At 42.4% G+C, this 18,039-nt stretch overlaps 1 long non-coding RNA gene across 4 annotated transcripts in view; it reads right to left on the bottom strand.

Moving 5' to 3' along the window:
- Positions 1-16,966, bottom strand: part of LOC138297250 (uncharacterized) — a 253,742-nt gene extending 236,776 nt beyond the window's left edge. For all 4 annotated transcript variants that reach the window (XR_011203967.1, XR_011203969.1, XR_011203968.1 and 1 more), the window contains exon 1: positions 16,680-16,966. This is a non-coding gene — a long non-coding RNA (uncharacterized lncRNA). The remainder of the gene's footprint in view (positions 1-16,679) is intronic.
- Positions 16,967-18,039: the final 1,073 nt, after the last annotated feature.

Below are 18,039 nucleotides of genomic sequence, written 5' to 3'. Positions count from 1 at the left end.
CTTGGCAATTAGTTGTAAATGCCAAGTCAAGGAGGCAAGGAAACTGCACACACAGGCCTTACAACGGCAGGCCTGAGACATGGCTAAGGGGCTACTTCTGTGTGGGGCACAATCAGTGCTGCAGGCCCACTAGTAGTATTTAATTTACATGCCCTGGGCACATGTAGTGCATTTTACTAGGAACTTACAAGTAAATGAAATATGCCAATTGGGTATGAACCAATGTTGCCATGTTTTTAGGGAGAGAGCACATGCACTTTAGCACTGGTTAGCAGCGGTAAAGTGTCAAGAGTCCTAAAGCAACAAAAAAGAGGGCAGAAAAAGACGAGGAGGCAGGCAAAGTTTGGGGTGTCCCTTCAGAGAGGGCCATTTTCCAACTATATATATATATATATATATATATATATATATATATGTATATATATATATATATATATAGTTGGAAAATATATATATATATATATATATATATACATAAATGTATACATATATACATAAACAAACAGGTTTCCACTTAAGGAAGAAAGTCTCTGCCACATACAGTGTCCAAATCTTAATTCTTTATTCGGCAAACAGAAAAAATTCTCTTTTGTGGTGTATTTATTGTGTCACTGGTTGGTGAGAGTGTGTTGCGCAATCATTTTACACATTGCCTCTGGGGATTAGCCTGACTGCTCTTTGCCAAGCTACCAGGTGGTGAGCACATGTTATCTTTGGTGTGTAACTTACTTACCTTGACTAGCGCGGTGGGTTCTGCCTGGCTTAGATCCTACCGTAGCCAACTAGAAACACCATTCCTAACATAAACTATTGCTGGTTAGTTAACGTTACCATACCAGAAGTCTCATAGTATAGGATTTCATAAATAAGTCATTTATTTCTTCACATTTTATAGTTAGTAACTACAAAGCAAACTATTATGCGTCCTGATTCAGTCTTGATGATGACAGCGTTAGAACATAGCCAACGCGTGTTCATTCCAGAAGAACCAGGACACGCATGTTATTTTGCTCCACTAACTGAAAGAAACCTTGGAAATATTCTTACACCTCTGACTGAAGAACACCTCTTTCGACTTGTAAAAGTTCATTGGACATTGGCCTGGAGAAAAACGTGTTGGCTAAGTCTTAAGCCTGCACTTATCATGACTGAGTCAGCACTCCTGCTAAGTTTTCATTTTAGAGTTCCAAATAATAAAGTAACAAATTACCCATTTTGACTCCAGTAGCGTTTACCGACATAGCACTAACTGCTACTGGGAAGGACCATTAGTCTACGAAGTAACTATCAACTGGCTCATTGTTAATATATTGCTTAAAGAAAACTCACAAAATAATTCAAATAATTCCTGGTTTGTCAAATGAGTAGGACCATCCTGAGAGACGCATGTACCAGGCAAGAGGGCTTGTCACACGATCTGTCCTTTCCTTGGTAAAGGTGTACATTCTCCAAAAAATTGCAATTAATAATTGTGTTCTTCTGGTCAAATATCCGCTTGAAAACTGATTTTATTCATTAGACATCAGCGAGTAAAACTATCACTACCGACACATGGTGTGTACCTGTACAACTCTGTATTTAGCTGTACTTCACTGCTTGGAGCACTGTTTTATAATTCAAAAGCATATGTCTTCCTCTCTGAGGCATGTGTGCATATATTTGTGCATGTGTTTGCCTCTGACTTTTACTGTGTGCCTGCCTGTAATTGTTTATCTGTCTGCAAATATTTGTGATGGAATGTGTGACTATTGTGTGACTGGGTATATGGTTGCGGCCTCGCCGTGTTAGAGATATCTTGGCTTTGGTACAGGCTTCTGCAATGAAAGGATACACCTCATGAATTCTAAATTAAGCGGCGAGCATCTTCATTCTTTCCTAGTAACAGCAAGCAGGGCCACCGCGCTGAGAAGGCAAGGAATGAAAAATATGATGCCCGCATATCTCAAATTTAAATTAAGCCAGCATCAGAAAGACCGGAGGTATTTCAATCTAGCATGAATTTGTAAAGCACTGACATTCCTAACAAATGTTCATTGGTGCGCAGCAAGTCAGCATCTCTCTTTCTGGGACGCAGATCACAAAGTATCTGAAGCCTCTTCTGCATGAGCTTGTATTTTTCTGTCCCTATTTCCATTTGCATTCGTCTTTAGAAACCTTTGGAAGGTAGGGAGGTGAGGTGGCAGATTGACGGTGAAATTGATTAGGCTGGAATGTACTATATCTGATGTAAAAATATAAGGCAGGTTGGTTTAAAAAAAGATCTGATGTCCCATTTTCACCACTGGGCATCTCTTTCCAAATTTCGTTCTTAAATTGTAATATCTGATACATCAATTTTCTATAGAATATGTCCTCGGTCCCTTATGCACTTGAGTACAGACTGCAGCTCTGCAGTTAATAACAACGCCATGCTGATGCACTAACATTTCACACAACACAGCACAGCAATGGAAGTTGCATACTGTGTTGGGTGAAAGGAAGAGAGCTGAACTGCCATATGTTGAAAAGGAGATGGCACAGTTCAGCTTTCCCCTTGAACTGGCGCTCTTTGTGCAGCCTACTGTCAAGGCAGACACCCTTGGACCAATGCACAAGTGTGCCGGGGCTGTGACCAGCATAGTTTTTGTGCAGGAAAGGTACCTTCCTGCACAAAAACAACCCCCTGAGGCTCATTTCTGTTTGTAGGTGTGCTGCAGGATACAACACACCTGCAAAGAGGAATTCAAGACGAGAAATAAAGCTATGTTTCCTCATTATGCCTGCCTCGGGTAGGCACACCATTTTGATGCAAGCCCATGTTTACAGACTTTAGTAAATAGGGCTTTCCGTCAAAATAAATGGGTGGGTGCATATCCATGCACAACTCATGTAATGCCTTTCTCGTGCAAGGGTAATGCAGGGCAGCACTACACGCTGCCTTGCGTTACTACGTTTTTTTTTTTAGAAAGCCACGCAAACCGGGCTTTGCATGGCTTAGTAAATTCTAAAATAAATTTTGCGATAAGGCTGTGTCAAAAAAGTGACGCAACCCAGACGCAAAATCTTAATAAATCTGGAACTGCGGCTGCGTCCCTAAAACAGCTACTGGTGCAAGAGCCAGGACTAAATGGGAACCAAAAAAATCTCAACCACTTTTGAGATTTAAACAAAATGCCTCTGCGTGTGCATGTGTGAACGAAGAGAAGAAGGGCGTCTGTTTCAATGGGCCTACAATGCCACCCCATATCACACCGGCCTTTGCTTCTTGTTGGTGGGTGCACCACGAAGTCTAAAGCAAGATCGATGTGCGGAGGTGGGGCTGAGTGTCAGAGCCTGACCCAGTTCTGAATAGAGAGGTTAGAACTGAAGAGTTCAGACTGTTGGTGAATGTGTAAATTCATCAGTCCGGTTCATTTAAGCAAAAGGTCTGAAGTGCAGGCATCCCATGACACCCGTGCTGCCCGATCAATGAGAACAATTGCATCAAATTATCTAAGAGAAAGAACGGATGTATTAATGACTAATAGTGCGAGGCAGCACCCCACAGCGCTAGCTAGAAATGAAGAAGGATGGAAAGGAGTCAACCCCTGTTGTCACAACTGTTTCAGCTTTCGGATTTCTCAAAATGCGTACAGTCTTTAAGGTTCTAAGAGGATACTAAATGTTTCCCCTTTCAATAATGTGGTTGCCTTCTTAAAAAATACATTTGTTTACGTGTTTTTATTTTCGTTGTAAGAATAAAATACCACGAACTTGCATCGGGTGCTATTTTTAATTTACTAATTTATTTTGGGCATGTACAAGGCGCACATTTGCCTGCCAATTTAAAAAGCCAGGTTTCCCCAACTCAATAAGTATTCACCACCTATGAATACAGGAAGGCATTTGCAATCATATGAAACTGCATTTTGCTTGTTAATGAAAGAGTAACTAATATACCCCACAGGCAACTTGCTTTAACAAACATTTGTTTTATTTAAATAACCACGAATATGATATTTATATCGCAAAGTGAATCATGGTTTTCTTGGGAAAGGGTTAATTGAAAACAAAAAAAACATTCTGGCATCCTGTCAGACATCAATTTGCTACTCTACACCAGCCATTTCAGCTGGCTTAATTCCCATCAGCCACTATAATTTATTAACAAAGAGGCGAGAAAAGACATGAATCAGCTTAATGTGCTATAAGTAGGCCGTAGCCATGACAACAAGATGCAGAATGTTCACTCTACTATTTATGTATGCCATATTTTATACTTAACCTTGCAGGCATTGTATGAAACAGCTGAAATTAGAAACATCTTCTTCTAAATATTATTTTCCGCTGTGTACTGTTTTCACCAGAGTAAGCATACTAAAGTTTAGACTGCTGCTGCAGCAAAATGCAGGGCCCATGTTTCCATGGGGAGAAAGGGATTCACCGATGAGCAGTTTCAAAACTGTGCCTATGCAGAGCCTGACAAGAGGGAATACAGTTTTGAAATGTGTTTGGGAAGTAAAAAGCAGTGGGTTCTGGAGGTTACTTCTACCCTGATCATTGCTTTCAAGTTATGGTTTGGTGGAACATGGAATTAATTTCTTGTATAAGAATAAGAAGCCGGGTGTCATATGGCAAAAAAAAATTGCATTTGCAAAGGCACTCCATGCTATCCAGAATTACAAATTGCAGTGTACTAAAGAGACATTGTAATTCGCAAGTTGCAGTATCGCTGTGTAATTTCTAGACAGTCGCAAGGCAAAAGGACAGTGTTAGCGGCATCCACAATGGCGAATCACAAGGAGGCGTATCAGTGCTTCTCACCGCTTCTGTAGTTGTCAAAAATTGAATTATCATTCTCAAAAGGGAAGCTGTCCCTGACAGACGGGTTCCACTGTGCATGTGACAGCTGCCAGCATCATGTGGTGCAGTCAGCAGTCACCTGGGCCTCTGCATGACCCTTGATGTCTGTTTTGTAGTGTGCCATTTTTTTAGGAATTGTGACCCCTGGCAGCAAAAGCAGAGAGGGAGTTCCGCTGTACCTTGTAGTCTTCCATCCCTACATGTTCAGCTGGAAATCGCAGAGTCCATACATCTTTATGTATATTAATGTGCTGGGATTTCTGGATCTCCTAGTGACAAGATCTGTTACACTATGCTGGACCAGTGCATCGAGGGTGGTTCACAGATGTAGCATGGTCATAGCACAGATGCTCTGCAAACAGTGCTGTGAGCCTGAAACATAGCATTCGTAGTAAATCTAGGCACAAGTTCTTAAATGAGCTGCATTATAAGGTACTATAGTATGTTACGTTACTGAAGATTTGTATTTCCCTTCATATTGGTGTTTAGACTGGTGATTGTTACTGACGTCGGGGAACACACCTGTGGTCTCATCCCTTAACTGAGAAGGAGATAATGTTAAGTTACTTACCGGTAATCTTCCTTACTCCTGGTCCGGTAGTCCTCGTCCCATTCATTATGTTATGAAGAGAAATCTCTTCATGACAGAAAAAGAACACAAGGAATGCTGTGTCATACCCCTCTCCCACCGGGGAGTATATAATCATGTACTTACCCAGCATTCCTTCCGAACTACCAAGCCCCTGACTCGAAGGCCGCCCGTCCGGGAGGGAGGGCGGGCCGGACGTAATGATTGGGCCGAGGACTACCGGACCAGGAGTAATGAAGATTACCGGTAAGTAATTTAACATTACCCCCAGGTCCTACCGTCCTCGTCCCCTTCATTGCGTTATGGAGAATACCCAAGCCGAAAACACCGGCCGGAGAGACTGACAATCAACGAACTACAAAGGTAAACCACAGGTACATGCCAAAAAGTGCACACAACGACAATAGGATATTTGTAATATTGATTCTATGCACTATTTTGATTTTTCTGTTATATATAATGATAGTTTTTGGATTGAATAACATTTGAATCTGTTTACTCATATCATGTTTAATTTTATTTGACATATTCACATGTGCTAATACTTTGTCTTATGTCATAGGTAACGTTGGGTTACTCTGTTGGGGGCATTGGAGGGGTTAACCCCAGTATTAGGCACTGTGTATTACTAGATGATAAGGAAGTAATATCATGAAGGTAGGAGTGCCATTCACTTGGTAATTATAACCCCCCCCTTGAGTATAGAAGTGCTAGAGTGGGCTGCTCCTCTTTCATATTTATAATATCAGATTATCTTTTACTCAGGAAGATGGAGGACGGATCGAAAATAGCGGAGGATTTATTCAGGAGTTTAGATAGAGGTGTAACAGTACGACAGGCGGTAGGCGGTGGAAACCTTAAGAAAAAGGAGGGACCTATGGACAAATTTATTAGGTTGGAAAAACTGAAGAAAAATGAGATGTCGAGATGGTGGGATGCGGTCACATTACAACAATATAAGAAGCTTAATAGGATACCACGGGGTCTTCGTTCACATATATTCCCCACTTATGATGACTTAGATGAGGATCTACTGAGTAAATGGGAGGAGGAGCTACAATCAAATTCTATGAAACTGATGGACATTCTGATAGAGAATGCAGAAAGGAAAGTGGGAAGATTACAATCTGAGATAGACATATTAGAAAAAGAAATTTTAGAATTAGATCTTAAAGAAGCCACTGAGAAAAATTATCACATCCTAAATGATGTGATTGTGAGGTATCAAGATGAGATCAAACAGAGGAAAGCTAGGAAATTCAAAAGGGATGAATTAGATTATGCCAATGGAAGGGTTTTTACTTTCTCACGTAAATATGACCATTTGGTTAAACATGCAACGGTGACAGTAGAATCTAGTACCTCAGTAGAATCTTCATCTACATCTAGGAGCAGTCTGATTACTAATATTAGTGACACAGAGGGCAATGAATCGCGTGGGAGCTTAGATACACTAGGTGTTTTTTTTTTACAAGAATTGAATCAATGATAGCAGTGGTAAAAAAGTATCTATAAAATCACATATAGACTGCAATACGAGGTATGTGGTGTATATGATTATTTGCAAATGTGATAAGATCTATGTAGGTAGCACAATACGCCCACTAAAGGTTAGAATCTCAGAACACTGGAGGGCAATTAACCAACAAGATGAACGCTATCCTATAGCATCTCACATGAGGACGTGTAATGCACAGGTAGTTCATAAGACATTTAAATTTTTCGGTTTTGATCACTGTGAAGTCAACCCCCGTGGTGGAAATAGGGAACTAGCCCTTAGGAGAAAGGAATCGCAATGGATTTTAAAATTGGGAGCTGTAGAACAAGGTCTCAATACAGACTACGAAATGGAGTATTTTTTAGGAGAAAAATAATTAATATTTAGGGATTAACTCTATATATTGACAGGTGGGCAATAATCTATACTGTATATTATAGCACTTGAGAGTTTGTCAATACATACTAGGGGTGTAGATACACGTAGAGTTATAAAGGCAGTATCTTAATAGGGTAGGATGTCAGACTCCATATCAATAATTAGGGTTAATGAGTAATGCTTCCCTTTGAACATAATCAGATTTACTTTGGAAGCTTCCAGAGATGTCCTTACTCAGTAGAGATGTTTGTCTAAACACAATATAAGGGCTTAGCCTAAAATTGTATATAGTTTTTTTTTACCGATTACACTATGAGTAGCCTCGGTGATTGAAGATAAAACTCCTGAAATAATATTGTCCGTCTTCGGTTGCGGCCACTAGAAGCGTACGGACGTGAACAAGTTTAGTCCTTCCTTTCTTTCAGTTAAGGGACGGCTGTATATAGCGTTACTAGCCGAGGAGTGTCGGCTTTGACACTCGGGAATGCGTACTCGCAGAGCGTGGTTCAAAACATACGAATCAATAGGTGAGTGGAAAGCGAGGTTATGTACCTCGGATATCTTTTTTCGAAATATACGCTAATATAAGATTTATGCCTCTTAACATAGTAGGGCTCATAGGTTTTGTTTATATTCACCATAGGAGATAGAGAATACAGAGATCGAATTTCATTAACTAATCAGAGATACGGAATAGGGGTAAGTCATAGGATGGCAAAGATGGAGACATATCACAAACTAATATAGAGGGGAGCTAGATAACTTAACACTTATTTTTTCTTAACAGAAGTTCTCATTAAAGATGTGCGAAAGCTAAGAAATTATTACTATCATAAACAGTTGGAGACTTCTTTTGAGGTAGAGTAAGTTGCATGGATACAATCTTACACTGAGGCTTTTAAGGGGACTGCTTAGCAGATGGTGTGTAATCATCACTAATATGGTGTTGTGGTTCAGGATTTTACTTGTCTATTAATTTGATAATTTTTTACACACACTGGTTTTTGCTCACCTGGATGTTGATAGAGATTTATCAGTAGATAAGTAGTATTCAATTTGTATAAAATCATGTAATCAATTTGGTTTCCATTGCATACATAATGTAATATTATATAAATTGAAGTATGATAAAAATATGGCATATATTATAACAGTGTTTATGATAATATTATTGTAGGAGGTCCTGATGAAATCCAGGGGTACCCCCCGGATGAAACACGTGTTGACAGGACGGATATACCAATAGTGGACAGTTTTGAATTGGACTGGATCGAGTTTGGAAATTTGGATTTATTTTGGATTCTTATTTGGAATTGTGAAGATGTTAGGACTTTCATATTGGAATGTGGACTATTGATCAATCAACCTTATTAACAGAACAACAACAATAGGATATTTGTAATATTGATTCTATGCACTCTTTTGATTTTTCTGTTATATATAATGATATTTTTTGGATTGAATAACATTTGAATCTGTTTACTCATATCATGTTTAATTTTATTTGACATATTCACGTGTGCTAATACTTTGTCTTATGTCATAGGTAACGTTGGGTTACTCTGTGGGGGGCATTGGAGGGGTTAACCCCAGTATTAGGCACTGTGTATTACTAGATGATAAGGAAGTAATATCATGAAGGTAGGAGCGCCATTCACTTGGTAATTATAACCCCCCCCCTTGAGTATAGAAGTGCTAGAGTGGGCAGCTCCTCTTTCATATTTATAATATCAGATTATCTTTTACTCAGGAAGATGGAGGACAGATCGAAAATAGCGGAGGATTTATTCAGGAGTTTAGATAGAGGTGTAACAGTACGACAGGCGGTAGGCGGTGGAAACCTTAAGAAAAAGGAGGGACTTAGGGACAAATTTATTAGGTTGGAAAAACTGAAGAAAAATGAGATGTCGAGATGGTGGGATGCGGTCACATTACAACAATATAAGAAGCTTAATAGGATACCATGGGGTGTTCGTTCACATATATTCCCCACTTATGATGACTTAGATGAGGATCTACTGAGTAAATGCGAGGAGGAGCTACAATCAAATTCTATGAAACTGATGGACATTCTGATAGAGAATGCAGAAAGGAAAGTGGGAAGATTACAATCTGAGAAAGACATATTAGAAAAAGAAATTTTAGAATTAGATCTTAAAGAAGCCACTGAGAAAAATTATCACATCCTAAATGATGTGATTGTGAGGTATCAAGATGAGATCAAACAGAGGAAAGCTAGGAAATTCAAAAGGGATGAATTAGATTATGCCAATGGAAGGGTTTTTACTTTCTCACGTAAATATGACCATTTGGTTAAACATGCAACGGTGACAGTAGAATCTAGTACCTCAGTAGAATCTTCAACTACATCTAGGAGCAGTCTGATTAGTAATATTAGTGACACAGAGGGCAATGAATCGCGTGGGAGCTTAGATACACTAGGTGTTTTTTTTTTACAAGAATTGAATCAATGATAGCAGTGGTAAAAAAGTATCTATAAAATCACATATAGACTGCAATACGAGGTATGTGGTGTATATGATTATTTGCAAATGTGATAAGATCTATGTAGGTAGCACCATACGCCCACTAAAGGTTAGAATCTCAGAACACTGGAGGGCAATTAACCAACAAGATGAACGCTATCCTATAGCATCTCACATGAGGACGTGTAATGCACAGGCAGTTCATAAGACATTAAACATTTTCGGTTTTGATCACTGTGAAGTCAACCCCCGTGGTGGAAATAGGGAACTAGCCCTTTGGAGAAAGGAATCGCAATGGATTTTAAAATTGGGAGCTGTAGAACGAGGTCTCAATACAGACTACGAAATGGAGTATTTTTTAGGAGAAAAATAATTAATATTTAGGGATTAACTCAATATATTGACAGGTGGGCAATAATCTATATATTATAGCACTTGAGAGTTTGTCAATACATACTAGGGGTGTAGATACACGTAGAGTTATAAAGGCAGCATCTTAATAGGGTAGGATGTCAGACTCCATATCAATAATTAGGGTTAATGAGTAATGCTTCCCTTTGAACATAATCAGATTTACTTTGGAAGCTTCCAGAGATGTCCTTACTCAGTAGAGATGTTTGTCTAAACACAATATAAGGGCTTAGCCTAAAATTGTATATAGGGGTTTTTTACCGATTACACTACGAGTAGCCTCGGTGATTGAAGAAAAAACTCCTGAAATAATATTGTCCGTCTTCGGTTTCGGCCACCAGAAGCGTACGGACGTGAACAAGTTTAGTCCTTCCTTTCTTTCAGTTAAGGGACGGCTGTATATAGCGTCACTAGCCGAGGAGTGTCGGCTTTGACACTCGGGAATGCGTGGTTCAAAACATAGGAATCAATAGGTGAGTGGAAAGCGAGGTTATGTAACTCGGATATCTTTTTTCGAAATATACGCTAATATAAGATCTATACCTCTTAACATAGTAGGGCTAATAGGTTTTGTTTATATTCACCATAGGAGATAGAGAATACGGAGATCGAATTTCATTAACTAATCAGAGATACGGAATAGGGGTAAGTCATAGGATGGCAAAGATGGAGACATATCACAAACTAATATAGAGGGGAGCTAGATAACTTAACACTTATTTTTTCTTAACAGAAGTTCTCATTAAAGATGTGCGAAAGCTAAGAAATTATTACTATCATAAACAATTGGAGACTTCTTTTGAGGTAGAGCTAGGTGCATGGATACAATCTTACACTGAGGCTTTGAAGGGGACTGCTTAGCAGATGGTGTGGAATCATCACTAATATGGTGTTGTGGTTCGGGATTTTGCTTGTCTATTAATTTGATAATTTTTTACACACACTGGTTTTTGCTCAGCTGGATGTTGATAGAGATTTATCAGTAGATAAGTAGTATTCAATTTGTATAAAATCATGTAATCGGATTTGGTTTCCATTGCATACATAATGTAATATTATATAAATTGAAGTATGATAAAAATATGGCATATATTATAACAGTGTTTATGATAATATTATTGTAGGAGGTCCTGATGAAATCCAGGGGTACCCCCCGGATGAAACACGTGTTGACAGGACGGATATACCAATAGTGGACAGTTTTGAATTGGACTGGATCGAGTTTGGAAATTTGGATTTATTTTGGATCCTTATTTGGAATTGTGAAGATGTTAGGACTTTCATATTGGAATATGGACTATTGATCAATCAACCTTATTAACAGAACAACGACAATAGGATATTTGTAATATTGATTCTATGCACTCTTTTGATTTTTCTGTTATATATAATGATATTTTTTGGATTGAATAACATTTGAATCTGTTTACTCATATCATGTTTAATTTTATTTGACATATTCACGTGTGCTAATACTTTGTCTTATGACATGACAAAAAGTGATTTAATGAAAAAAACACCACATTAGGAGCAAACTGCCTGAAGAACTCCTAATCCAAAATTTAGGTCATCCCCCAGCACATTCTGAAGATGATAGTGGGAAACAAAAGTATTAGCCACAACCCAAGTTGCTGCCCAACAAATCTCAGAGATGGAGACCCCTTTAATTTCTGCCCAATAGGTGGCCACACCTCTGGTAAATCAGCCCTGCATGCCACCGGGAGGAGGCATCCCAGCCAAAGAATAGGCCAACTCAATAACCTGCTTCAGCCATCTACCGATTGAAAGAGAGGACGCCCGTTCTCCCAAAGAAGAGGAGCCAAAGGAAAGGAAAAGAGAATCAGACTTACGAAAAGGGCGAGTCCTGTCAAGATAAACCAGAAGAACCAGACAAACATCCAGCAAAGACCAATCCAGATCCCCCGTCCCTGGAGAGTCTACCGGCAAGAAAGGGAGAACAATCTTCTGGTAACAATGGAATTGAGAAGCCACCTTGGGAACAAAGTTCAAATCCGGGCGCAAGACCAAGCCATCCTCAGAAAAAGACAAAAAGGGTTCCCGAGCCATCCAAGTGCCTAATTCCCCAATATGCCCAGCTGAGGTGATAGCAACCAAAAACACCACTTTGAAAGTTAAACATTTAATATCAGTGGTTTCTAGAGGCTCAAAAGGGGAGGACACCAATGAGTGAAGCACAAGAGGCAAATCCCATAACGGAAAAAGAGGTTTCACCAAAAGACGGGAAAGAGAAAAACCTTTCAACAGCCGAGAAACCAAATCATCGAAATCTGCCAGATTACCCCAAGGAGCCCGAAAAACTTTACTAGCGGCCCACTGAGACCGCAATGTAGAGATGGCAAGGCGCTTTTTAAAACCTTCCCACAAAAACTGAAGAACCGTAGACAAGGAACACTCCAATGGAGACAACCCAAGAGGAGAACACCATTTTTGAAAATTACCCGAATGCCGAGCATAGGACTTTAAAGTAGAGGGCCTACGGGACTGTTAAATGGCCACCAAATGCCTACAAATGCCCTTGTGCTGCAACCCTTGCCTTTCAACTTCCAGACGAAAGCCAAAGCTTCCAGAGAGGAAGAGGCGGAACAGACCACAGAGGGAAGGGTATCAGAGGAAGAAACCAAGGAACCTGAACAGCCAGCAACCGGTTCACCAGAAACCAGGACCTCTGAGGCCAAAACGGAACAACCAAAATCACACACCTGTCAATCAATCAATCAATCAATCAAAAACATTTATAGATTGCACTATTCACTTGTGAGAGTCTCAAGGCGCTAGGGGGAGGGATGGAGGGGGTCGGAGGGGCTACTGTTCGAACAGCCATGTCTTGGGGTTTTTTCTGTAAAGTAGGAGGTCTTGGTTTTTGCAAAGGTTGGTGGGGAGGGAGTTCCAGGTCTTGGGGGCGAGGTAGGAGAAGGACTTGCCTCCAGTGGTGGTGCGTTGGATGCGGGGGATAGTGGCTAGTGCGAGGTCGGCAGATCGGAGGTGGCGCGTGGGAGTGTGGAAGTTCACTCTTTCGTTGAGGTAGGTTGGGCCGGTGTTGTGGAGGGATTTGTGTGCGTGCTTGACGATCTTGAAGGTGATCCTCTTGTCTATGGGGAGCCAGTGAAGGGATTTGAGGTGTGGTGTGATGTGTTTGTGGCGGGGCAGGTTCAGGATGAGGTGTGAAGCTGTGTTCTGGATTCTCTGGAGTTTGCGTTTGAGTTTGAGCATGGTGCCGGCGTAGAGGGCGTTACTGTAGTCTAGCCTGCTGCTGATGAGTGCGTGTGTGACGCTCTTCCTGGTCTCTGTAGGAATCCATTTGAAGGTTTTTTTCAGCGTGCGGAGTGTGTGGAAACAGGATGAGGTGACTGCGTTGATTTGCTGGGTCATGGAGAGGGAGGGGTCTAGGATGATGCCGAGGTTGCGTGTGTGGTTTGCGGGGGTGGGGGCGGGGCCTAGGGGCGTGGGCCACCAGGAGTCATCCCATATGGTTTTGTTGGGGCCGAAGGTGATGATTTCTCACACCTGTCCCCTCGCAACAGACGTGCTAGAAACCAGGGAATGAGGGAAATAGGTGGGAACGCATACAACAGCCTGTCCGGCCAAGGAACCGTCAAGGCATCCACTCCCCACGCACCTGACTGAGGAATCCGAGAGCAGAAAAGAGGAACCTGAGCACTGAGCCGGGAAGCAAAGAGGTCTAGGTAAGGTACACCAAACCTCTCGCACACTCTGAGAAATGTGCCGGGGGTAAGAGAAATGTCCGCTAAGGGGGGAAAACATCCGCCACACCGTTGTCCACCCCCCTCACATGCACAGCAGCCATGGACTGAAGGGAGCGTTCGCCCCAATGAAACAAACGCTGCGCCACCTGATTGAGAGACTGGGACCGAATCCCACCCTGGTTGTTGATGTAGGCTACTGTCACCATGTTGTTGGAACGAATCACCAATTGATGACCCAGAAGAGCAGGCAGAAACTCCATACAAGCCCTAAAGACAGCCATGAGTTCCCTCCAATTGGATGAACTTTTCCCCTCTCGAGGAGACCAGCGTTGCCTAAGGTTGCTGCCCACCCCAAAGAGCTGGCATCCATAGTCAACACCACCAGAGAAGAGGGTTGTAACGGAACTCCTTTCTCCAGATAGGAGCCCAAAGTCCACCAATGTAGGTCCGGGTGAACCCCTAAGGAAACAGGCACTTCCATGTCATACAGTTGCACTTGAGGATCTGAACAGGAAAGCAGATGAATCCACAAAGGACGGAGATGAAATCGAGCCCAAGGAACAGTACAAACTGCAGCAGCCATGATTCCCAACAACCGAAGCCACAACCGAACTGGGGCAACCTCTCGTGACAAGAACTCCAGAGCAAGAGATTGCAAGACATGTATTTGAGAGACAGGAAGAAACACTCGGTTGAGATCTGTGTGGAAGCGAGCCCCAATAAATGTCAGATCTTGAGAGGGAAGCAGTTGGCATTTGGCCCAGTTGAGGAGAAACCCATGACTCTGTAGAGTGGAACACGCCAACTGACAGTCCTGTATCAGCCAGGCAGGAGAAGGAGCGTGAATCAACCAATCGTTGAGATACGGGTACAAATGAATACCTTGGAGATGCAAGGAGGCCACCAGGGGAGCAACGACCTTCGTGAACACACGGAGAGCAGACTGGAGGCCAAATGGAAGGACCATGAACTGATAATGACACCCCTGAAGACAGAATCGGAGATATTGTTGAGATGATGGATAAATGGTAACACGGTAGTAAGCATTCTGAAGATCCAGGGTGCACATAAAATGACCCCGAAGGGCCAACGGAATGATCCTCTGTAAAGCCACCATCTTGAAGGGGACATGCTGGACAAACTGGTTCAGAGCCTTCAAATCCAAAACCAGCTTGACGTCCCCTGTATGTTTTGGAACCAGGAAAAGAATGGAATAAAAACTGAGACCACGCTCTGCCTGCGAGACTGGTACCACTGCCTTCTTTTGTAGCAAGGAACAAATGTCCAGTAGAAGAGCCTCCTGCTTGCTTTGGACGGAAGGCCAAGGAGTAGGACGCACCCCTGACTGAAGTGGAACAGTCAGAAACTCGATCCGATAACCCTGGCGAACAATGTCCAGAACCCATAGATCTGAGGAGGTGAGATCCCACGCTGGGAGAAAATGTTGCAAACGGCCCCGACCTTGGGATCTGGAACAGTCACATAGTCAGGAACGAGACTTGGGGGGGGGGGATTTGTGCTTCTTGTCCCTACCCATAGGAAAACATCCTTGTGACCTCACAAACTGATGCCTGGAGGGAGTCGATCTCCCAAGAAGGACCAGAACGAAGAAGAATGCTTCTTCTCCTTAAAGAGTTTATGCAACTTCTCCTCCAGTTCAGCCCCAAACAATAAATTGCCTTGGAAAGGAAGCCTCAAAGCAGAGGCACGCTGCGCCACATCCGTCTTCCAATCCCTCAGGACAAGATTCCAGCAAGCAGATAAACAAGCCCCTTCCGCCAAGGCTGATGTCCGTACCACATCAAAGGAAATATCTGACAGGAATTCCACCTGACGTTCAGTAAGGGACATGGGCTCAGAGCAGTCCGAGGACCCATCCAGTGCATTATTCAGGGCTTTGAGATCAGACAAGAGAGATTGAGCAACATAAGTCCCATAAATGCCAGACCGCAATGCCAGGTGCGTCCCAGCATAAGATTTCTTCAGGGACACATCCGCCTTCTTATCTACTGAATCCCTAATCACAGCATGCTCAGCCAAGGACGTATGGCCAACCAAACTGGTTACAAATGAGTCAATAGGAAAAGAGTCGGGCAACACCTTAATCACCTCCTGAATACAAGGATGAATAGGGACATCCACCAGTAGAGTACTCTGAAATTGGCGCAAAAGAGAGCCAGACGAAGTCTCAGGAACATTAACCTCAGGAAAGTCCATGTTCAACTTCACATACTTCATCAAAGGGGGCAACAACTCTTTAAAAACATATTTTCCCTTCTGTTCCTCCAGAGGAGGACCCTCTAACTCAGAACTGGAGGAGGGAGACGCAGCTACCCCAGACGGAACCACCACAGGAGGAGCCACTTGAAACTCCAATAATATCTCTCTAATAAGTTTGCGCAGGTGGGCACCATCTCTCTTCCTGCTCCTCCGAGCATGCCCATGAGGAGGAGGATGAAGAAGAAGAGGAGGAGGAAGAAACCTCCACATGCTTCCTTTTAGATGTGTGTTTCCCCATATCAACACAGGTAGCACCTCCAAAACCGGAGCCAGCAACTGACCCCGAACCAGAAGGAAGGAGTCTTAAAAAAAAAAGAAGAACCCCTCACCTCTCCCCTCCCAAAAAGAAGAGGAAAAACGACTTGCAGCAGAAGCGCCCTAACCTGAGTCCCAGAGAAAAGCGCACCGCCCAAAAAAACATAATGTCAGCACAGAAAATGCCTTGTGACAAAAGCAAAGCATAACCTGTAAAATTAAAGAGAACAAAGTACCTGTCATCCATCCAAGTGCAGCAACTTCCTCATCGCTACCGCAACGTCAAACAGATGGAAGCAGGACCCGGAAGCAGAGGACCCGCTTCCTGCAGACTCAGCCGCCCCAGCCGCAAAGAGTTGATCAAAGGACCCTCCCAGTGGCCCATCAGCACTAGAGAGGAACATGGAACTGCAACGAGGCCAAGCACTCGTGCAGAAGCCCAGCACCACAAAGCTTCCCCACTGCCCAGCCGGAGGAAGCAAGGACAACAGACATCTGGAGGAGCAGCACCGTCCTCGTAACCCCTGTCATCAGACAGAAAAAAGAACAGGAGGAATGCTGGGTAACTACATGATTATGTACTCCCCGGTGGGGGCGGGGTATGACGCAGCATTCCTCGTGTTCTTTTCCTGTCATGGATAATGAATGGGACAAGGACGGTAGGACCTGGGGGTAATAGAACTGTAATAATGCACTTTTTAATGACAGGGCTAATTAAAGTCTATACTAGAGGAAGAAAATAACAGGTGAAGAAATGATTGCCATAATTACTATCAGACATAAATGTCACCACTGAAAGCAAGCACATGACCAAGCAGCGCATACAGCAAGACTGAAATTGGTGCAATACCACCAAACATTGCTACTCAAAAGCAAGTCATATTTCATTTAACTGCACTATACAAATGACACACTTCTACATCTAGTTTCCTGCGAAGATATGCAGGTATTAGTCCTACTACGGTCCTAAGTGCTTCGATACAAGTTATATTTAAATCCTTCCTCGTAAACTGAATGCAGATCGTATGACATTAATTAACGCTACTCTCACCTGTGTACTCTTTCTGACGACTAACACTTTACAGGAAGATTTCAATTGTCTACACATATTGATGCAAATAAGGTTCTTGACGCATGCCAAACCGTCTTTTGCCTATGACTTGGGACAGAAGTTGGCTTACTGTCTACCTTGGATCAACCATGAATGATAATGGGCCGGAGGCAGCCTTCCCACGTTGATACTCGTATATTTGTCCTCGGCTTTTGGCAGACTTTTTAGGGTCGAGCACAAAAAGTGCTCTGTCCCTGGTGTAATCTCTCCCTGGGCTTTTATCCACACACATGTCATGCCCATCAGTTTGGTTGGTTAGTGGGCTTGCCTTTTAAAATTTAATTAGTGAAAGGCATGCATACGTCACACCTTTTCAGTTGTTTAGCCTGCCTCGTGCGCACCGGCCAACTCCTGAAAACATACGAGGCTCCATGTTTTCGGCATGGTTTCTGGACTCCTTTTTCTCTTTATTTCATAGGTAGTGCGATCTTGCTGGGCAGTAGTCGAGCACTTTGAATGACACCAAACCTGTTACATGGATATTT

Source organism: Pleurodeles waltl, chromosome 5, assembly GCF_031143425.1.
Source record: "Pleurodeles waltl isolate 20211129_DDA chromosome 5, aPleWal1.hap1.20221129, whole genome shotgun sequence".
In the NCBI taxonomy this organism is placed as follows: domain Eukaryota; kingdom Metazoa; phylum Chordata; class Amphibia; order Caudata; family Salamandridae; genus Pleurodeles; species Pleurodeles waltl.
Note: the sequence above shows the minus strand (reverse complement) of the source record. Positions and strands in the feature narration are given on the sequence as shown.